The sequence below is a fragment of the Schistocerca cancellata genome, chromosome 5, assembly GCF_023864275.1.
Source record: "Schistocerca cancellata isolate TAMUIC-IGC-003103 chromosome 5, iqSchCanc2.1, whole genome shotgun sequence".
NCBI lineage: Eukaryota > Metazoa > Arthropoda > Insecta > Orthoptera > Acrididae > Schistocerca > Schistocerca cancellata.
The window spans coordinates 194,586,340-194,593,925 of record NC_064630.1 but is presented as its reverse complement, the minus strand read 5'-3'; the positions used below and the strand labels follow the sequence as shown (position 1 = coordinate 194,593,925).

Genomic DNA, 7,586 nt, shown 5'->3' with positions numbered 1-7,586 from the left:
TCGGTGTAAGCGTTCAATACAACAATCACACAATCTAATCTGGTCAGGACATAAGAAGACTTCACTTTTTTACGAAACGTGTTGTCCGTGGTGTTTTCAAGGCCACGGTCAGGAATATTTCTATTAATATCCAGCTCTTTTACTTTTATTTTGGCGAAATACATATACGCTGCCACACTGAGCTTTTATCAGAATCGCACGTGTCAAAACAAACCACTAGCTGACGACAGTTTAGAATCTCGAACGTTCGTAAAAGTCGATAGGTGTGTTAATCGACTAAAGCGTGTTACGTCCATGGAGGTAAGAATAGGGGGAGACGCCGTGACGTCACAGCTGTGAAGCCATGTGAAGCCGAGGGTAGCCATCTCAATCCGACCAAAACATTGCTGCTGTAAGCTTGTGTGCATAGGCTTGTCGCTCGCTTTTGGAAGGATTTTGCGCTATTATGGTGACTTGTGTGGTGTTCGGATGTACGAATCGTTCTGATTGCGATGCGAAATCGAAGGGAATAACGTTTCATGTGTAAGTTGTCTCGTTAAGTGTGATTTTACAACTTCATTGTGAACGAACGTGTGCTACATCGGTACTTGTACTATAGCGTGTTTTTCTCCTGTACGATTTTAGATTTCCTAAAAATGAAAGTCGGAATGCTCTGTGGGAGAATGCCGTGAGGAGGAAGAATTGGCGTGCGTCTAAATGGAGCACTATATGTTCTCAGCATTTCCGAGAAGAGGACAGACCGTACTTCCCTTTCAACAGTAAGGATCCGAGAAAATGCTGTACCATCAGTTTTGCCTACACACCCAAAACATTTGCAAAAGGTATGTTAATTCAAAGAATTAAATTCTTAGTTTTCAAGTTCACGTTTCAGTATAATATGTACGTATCGTTGATAATCGAAGTGTTGAGTAACTCACTTTGTCTTGATCACGTACCAAATTAAAAGCTAACACTACATTAACTGGCGTAAAGTATAGGCCTAAACAGGACACTGTTTAGATTTGCCATTCTATGTACCGTATTTCAGTAAATATTGCTGGTAATGAACAGTGGTTCCCAGTAGTGTAAAGCCCGGTCCACACGCAACGATCTGTCTGCGCAGACATCGGCGCAGATGTCTGTACATGCAAAAGATCGCTGCAAATGTGGTGTGTTCACACGACACAAACCCCAATCTACTACTCGCCCGCCATCTGTCGGTGTAGAAGAGAAATATCAGTGGCAAACGATTACGCTCACCGTAAACGTCAAAAATTTAATTCAGTTATTTTGAAATATAGAAATGTAGGAAGTTCTATTGTAGTCTGTGTTCGCAGCTTGTGTTGCAAAAAACATTCAGACCAACCGCAGGAAACAGAGAAAGTGGTGAAAATGGTGTAGACAGTGGCTGCTAAAGCGAAAGCAGTTTTCTCACGTACATTTAGTGCGAGAGTTGCAGGGCGAACCTGTTTTGTTTTACATTACTTCGTGTTCCATTTCCTGGCACATTGACATTCCAATTTCATCTTCAATTGTACTCCTGCTTGGTCTTGGCGTTTTTTGATCACTAAGAAAGCCAAGCAGATCAAAATACCATAACATTGGCTGGTATACTTGATCTACTCTTACACCAGATCTTCTAGATTTCTGAACTTTGGATAACTCTTTTCGGTAAACAGTTCGCTGACAGACTTAATTTACTTGACTTGCCTTCATGAATCATCCTTCAGGAGAGCGTAAATAGCTGCAAATGTGTTGGGTATTATTTTACTCGACGCTTGTTTCGATATTGCAGTTGAAAATTCCAAATCCTTGTAGCTCCTTCCTGTTGCTAGGAATCTTAATGTTACTGCCAGCCGTTCATGAGGAGAAATTGCCCTTCTCATACAAGTACCTTTTCTCATAATATGAGGGGTTACAAGCTTTAAGAGATAATTATAAGTTTCGACATCCATCCGCAAATAATTTCGCCAGTTCGCAACGAATTTTTTTTTTAATTACCGTTTCTCTGTTTGCCGAGGCGTCAACTGCCCGCAATATTTCAATTAGAGCATTGTATGCTGCTGTCTTTTTGTCTCGGTCACTATATTCTTTACTTTTAATCTTCCACAAACATGGGTGGTTTCTATATATTTCAATGAATTCACTTACAAACTCTCGAGAACACTGAGGAGTATCAGCCATTTTAATGCCCTGTGCGCACAAATACAAACACTAGACTGAGCAAACAGACGTTTCGTGCCAGATTTGCGGCGATCTCCTGTCCACACGCTCCAACTTGTCTGCGCAGATGTGGTTTGAACCCACAGATTTGAGAGGTTTCGCTCAAACCTCCAACTCCAACTTCCAGGTTTGCACACACCTCAGATTGGTGCAAATCTTCTATCCACACGCAACGATCTGTCTGCGCAGATGTGATGTGCGCAGACATTTGCGCAGACAGATCGTTGCGTGTGGACGGGCCTTAACGTAACTGAAATGTCCCAGTACGTATTACAAACAAGATGTATTGATGGGGCTATGGAGGGAGGGTATAGCTAACTTGGTTTTCAGTTTCTATAATTCAATTTGTGATACACGTTTATTACCGAATTAACAAAATTGTATCGTTTACATTGAAGGCTAGCTATTCGTAATATTACATTAAAAACTATTTTTAATCAGAAGAAATGCGGAATTTCGCCTTTACGAGATTTTATTTTAAACAAAAACTTTGAAACAACCAATCTGATGACGTTACATGCGTACATGGTGCAATTAGCGACTGTAATACACGCAGCGCTACAGCGCACTGGCAATGTTTTGGTCAGAGTGTCATGGCAGCAAGCCACGCCACCATGGCTTCAAAACGTAGTACGGCTGGGATACGTAGCGCCATCTCCCCTTATTCTTACCTCCATGGTTACGTCAAAATGACGTCACATCATATCCAGCATGGAGGTAAGAATAGAGGGAGACGCCGTGATGTCACAGCTGCGAAGCTATGTGAAGCTGAGGGTAGCCATCTCAATCTGACCAAAACATTGCTGCTATAAGCTTGTGTGCATAGGCTTGTCGCTTGCTTTTGGAAGGATTTTGCGCTATTATGGTGACTTGTGTGGTGTTCGGATGTACGAATCGTTCTGATTGCGATGCGAAATCGAAGGGAATAACGTTTCATGTGTAAGTTGTCTCGTTAAGTGTGATTTTACAACTTCATTGTGAACGAACGTGTGCTACATCGGTACTTGTACTATAGCGTATTTTTCTCCTGTATGGTTTTAGATTTCCTAAAAATGAAAGTCAGAAAGCTCTGTGGGAGAATGCCGTGAGGAGGAAGAATTGACGTGCGTCTAAATGGAGCATTATATGTTCTGAGCATTTTCGAGAAGAGGACATAGACCAAACTTCTCTCTCAACAGCAAGGCTGCGTGAAAATGCTGTATCATCAGTTTTCCCTACACACCCAAAACATTTGCAAAAGGTATGTTAATTCAAAGAATTAAATTCTTAGTTTTCAAGTTCACGTTTCAGTATAATATGTACGTATCGTCGATAATCGAAGTGTTGAGTAACTCACTTTGTCTTCATCATGTACCAAATTAAAAGCTAACACTACATTAACTGGCGTGAAGTATAAGCCTAAACAGGACACTGTGTAGATTTGCCATTCTATGTACCGTATTTCAGTAAATATTGGGGGTAATGAACAGTGTTTCCCAGTAGTGTAACGCAACTGAAATGTTACAGTACGTATTACAAACAAAATGTATTTATTGGGCTTTGGAGGGAGGGTATAGCTAACTTAGTTTTCAGTTGCTATTATTTAGCTCTAACTCCAAAAGTAATTGAATACACATGTGAAGTAAATATTATCAGTTATGTGAATATTTAAGGCAGTAGTTTGTGAACGTCTCACTTTGTCTGGTCTACTGTGTTGTACAACATTTTTATTCCACTGTCTTTGCTAGTTAATGGCAGTTATGTTTTAGGAGTAATTGATACAGCTCTAGTTTTACTTATATATGTTGATTTTTTGAAGGATTCCTTCAGGTCATTTGAGTACATTAATTTCACTTTCCACCTCATTAGGTCCTTACACATAGCTTTTGCCTAGGAATGATTCCAATGCTGTATATAGAATTTAAGAGGGGAGGTGCTGGAACACTGAAGTGTTACTGCAGCTACACAGTATGTTATAAAGAGATAATCTGGCTCTCCACATTGTCATGTAGAAACAAATTTATGAAACTCCTTTTTGATGAGCATCAGCCTCTGCACACAAGAGGATATCTGAGAAGAACATTCAGGTTCACTGTTTAGATTATGAGACTACTGAAGCTAACAAGTTTGTCTGGTATAATTATTTAGCGAAGTCACAGAAATTAACACTTGGGCTGTGTTAAATATAACTCTCTATTTGGGTTAAGCACAGCCAATGAACATTTCTTTTGTTTGATGCACTATTCATTGACATTCTCCATTGAAAGCTGTGGCACCACCTTCTTGTTAATATTATCCACTACTGTGGAACATTGAATATGCACCAACGACTAATGCAAAATTAGATATAACACACAATTTTATATCATTAACTGTTGGATCAGTTGTATTGAGAACTTGTTAACTGACAGCACCCAAAGCGATACAGTGTGATAGTTAAACAAGATACCCCAGCAGAAATATTTTACATGTTCAGAGTTTATATTTTTTCAATAAGTGTGTATTAATTGTAGCTTCGCACATGGGAGGCATTTCAAGTTGTCTGCTGAACACAACAATGGTTTTTGTTAGAGTAATGAGTATTTTATGAACAAGATAAATAGTTGCTGGAAAAATAGAATTTATATTTCTGGAAAGGACTAAGAATAGACGTAATTAGTGGGCTGTAACATGCTGTTCATGACAAAGACTGTAACACCTTCAACCATCTGTTAAAAACAGTTCTTAATGTTATCCATCCATTTATTTCATTTAGGGAGACAAGAAGAGAAAGCCACCATTGCAGAAGGAGAGCTCTTCCTTTCCATCTTCAGTTTTGGCTGCTGTCAGCAGAGTGCAGGATGAAGTAGTTCCTGCTCTTGTTCCTGAGTACACTGCGGGACCACCAGAACGTAGTCAGACATCCTCTGAAAGTGATGAACTGAAGACGAAGTGTGAACACCTCATAAGAAAAACTGATCAGTACAAAAAACAAATTAAAACTCTTCAGCAGTCTAAGCAACGACTTAAGAAGAAAGTGGCTTCTTTGAGTGCTATCATTAAGGTACTGAAAGACAAGCATATTGTGGATGAAAGTTCACTAAATATACTAGAAAGCATACCTGGAATGCAGAGAGACTTGTTGCAGCGACAAACTGTGAAAGCTGGGGCACAGGCTGTACCTAGGTCATACAGCTCAGAACTGCGCTCCTTTGCCTTAACACTGCATTTTTATTCCCACAGGGCGTATAATTATGTTAGGCGCTATTTTAATACAAATTTGCCACACCCCAGAACTTTAACAAAGTGGTATCAGTGTGTGGGTGGAGCACCTGGTTTCACATCAGAGGCATTTAAGGTAATTACGGCAGAAGCTTGTCACCTTGAAACAAAGTTTCCAACTCTATCTAGCTTGGTAGTTGATGAAATTGCCATCAGGCAACATGTAGAATTTGATGGTACATGCTATTACGGTTATGTTGACATGGGGTCATCTGTAGACACAGATAATTTGCCCATTGCCAAAGAAGCATTTGTGCTCATGCTTGTGGCTATTAATGCTTCTTGGAAGCTCCCAGTTGGGTATTTCCTGACTGCTGGTATAACTGGTGAGCAAAAAGCCGAGATAGTGAAACAGTGCATTGATCTTGCCAATTAAAGTGGTGTAAAAGTTGTTTCACTCACATGTGATGGTTCAGCTAGCAATTTGTCAATGGCTAGATGTTTAGGCTGCAATCTCAATTGTGAAACTTTGAAAAGTACTTTTTCAGTTGAAGGGAATGATCATGAAATGTCATTTTTCCTAGACCCTCCACAGATGTTGAAACTTGTGCGCAACGCTTTAGGAGATAAAAAATTTCTTTGGGATGAGCAAGGTGGTGTCATTTCTTGGCACTTTTTGGAATTGTTACATAAATTGCAGGTCAAGGAAGGGCTCCACATAGGCAACAAGATCACTGCCAGTCACATTAATTTTTTTTAAATAAAATGGTGAAACTGGCTACTCAGCTGCTTAGCAATTCCGTGGCAGATGCCATACCGTACTGTTGTGATATGAAACTCCCAGGTTTTGAACAGGCATCTGCAACAGTAAAATTTATACACATTTTCAACTGTCTCTTTGATGTCTGCAATTCCAGAACACTTTTACAAAGTGGTTTCAAGCAGGCATTAAATACAGCAAATTTTAGTGCTGTAGAGGGATTTCTTTTAAAGGCACAGAGGTACATCAAGGAACTCACTGTTGGTCCATTCCTCAACAATGAGAGTTGTTGACTCAAATAGAAGGACAGGGTTTATTGGATTCCTGGTGTGTATATTCAGTGTTTTACACATGTATAAAAAAGTAGTGGGGACACAAACTCCTGCTCCTCTACTGAAGTTTCTACCTCTTTACAAATGTTCTCAGGACCACTTGGAAATCTTTTTTAGTGCCATCCGAAGTCGTGGTGGTTGGAATAACAACCCCACTGCTCGTCAGTTTGTTGCAGCATACAAGAGGCTACTAATTCATAGTGAGATCTGTGGATCAGAAAGAGGGAATTGTATAACTTTGGAAGATATTCCCATTATTACTTTCAGCAGTTCCAATGTTGAAGATCCCATAAATAACACTTTGGAACGGTGGCAGTTACTAAGCACGGAAAATAGTGCAGCGACAACTGACAACGACCACGATTACTTTGCTACTGGAACTTATCTCTCTGAAGTGGCAGTCCATATTGTAGTATATATTGCTGGATTTGTGGTGTGTCACTTAGAAAAAACCTTAAAATGTGAACCATGTTTATCCATCTTGAGAGGGGATGGTAGCCATGTTGCTTATTCTCTCATTCATAGAAAGAGTAGGAGATGGTTGGTTTTACCATCGAATGATGTTGTTGACATCTGTGTGTGTGTGTGTGTGTGTGTGTGCAGAAAAAGAGTTCAGGTGCTATACTACAGGTAATTCAAAAGTTCCTTTGAAAAATCATATTCCCAATGAGTGTCTGAGGTGCTTAGTGAATTCATATTCAAGCCAGTGTTTAAGGATTTAGCAGACTACATGAAAAATCAGCATCCCTTGGACAGTCATATGATACTGCTGATTAAAGCAATTGCCACACGATACCTCCTGACACGGCAAAAACATGCAGCCAAGAGAATAAGTGATGCATTGCATGAAAATAAAATCAGGACAACCTATACAAAACTGGTACTCTTTATAGGTCAGTAACTGATATTTGTACACAGAGGTCTAGTGTGTGAGGCATCTTGTATAAAGCACTCATTATATTAAGGCAAACTGGGAATGTAACCTTATTGTAATTAATAAATGATGTACATTCTTCCTTTTCTGTTATGTCTATGTTGTTATAACCAGCTATAAAATGTTTGTGATGTATGTATCTTAAAACTAATAGTACTAGCATATTCAGTGTATCTAT

The 7,586-nt window shown here is 39.5% G+C and overlaps 1 long non-coding RNA gene across 1 annotated transcript; it reads left to right on the top strand.

The window, feature by feature from the left end:
• Positions 1 to 736: 736 nt before the first annotated feature.
• Positions 737 to 5,013, top strand: LOC126188999 (uncharacterized). Its single transcript, XR_007537894.1, has 3 exons — positions 737 to 821; positions 3,244 to 3,442; positions 4,937 to 5,013. It is a non-coding gene; the product is annotated as an uncharacterized LOC126188999 (long non-coding RNA).
• Positions 5,014 to 7,586: the final 2,573 nt, after the last annotated feature.